The following is a 394-nucleotide window of genomic DNA, read 5'->3' as shown; positions in this document are numbered from 1 at the left end:
ATCGACGATATATATAAACAATGGTATATTAAGCTGGTATAATACTCATCCCTTACGAAAAAAACTATGGAGACTCAATAGTTAGTATTGAAGTTGTGATACTTAGTATTCAAGTTGTAATACTGAGCATTCGGAGTTAGTATTGGTCAATACTGAAGTATTGAGTGAGTTAAGTATTGGTGAATACTGACCCAGATAGCCAAACCTGCGCGAACAGATTTCGAGCAGAGCTTGTTATCAACTTTTGATGGCAAATAGATAACAAATTTGAGGCAAGTTCTGTTATATCAAGTCTTGCTGCCAAATTGTCGCCAGATATGCGGTAGAGCTTGTTGTCGGATAATTGCTGCAGATTCCCTTATAGAAATATCATACTAAGAATCATTGATTAATA

Source organism: Odontomachus brunneus, unplaced genomic scaffold (genome assembly GCF_010583005.1).
Source record: "Odontomachus brunneus isolate Ranch 3 - 2012 unplaced genomic scaffold, Obru_v1 Obru_scaffold_330, whole genome shotgun sequence".
Classification (NCBI taxonomy): Eukaryota; Metazoa; Arthropoda; class Insecta; order Hymenoptera; family Formicidae; genus Odontomachus; species Odontomachus brunneus.
This window is presented reverse-complemented; position numbering follows the sequence as displayed.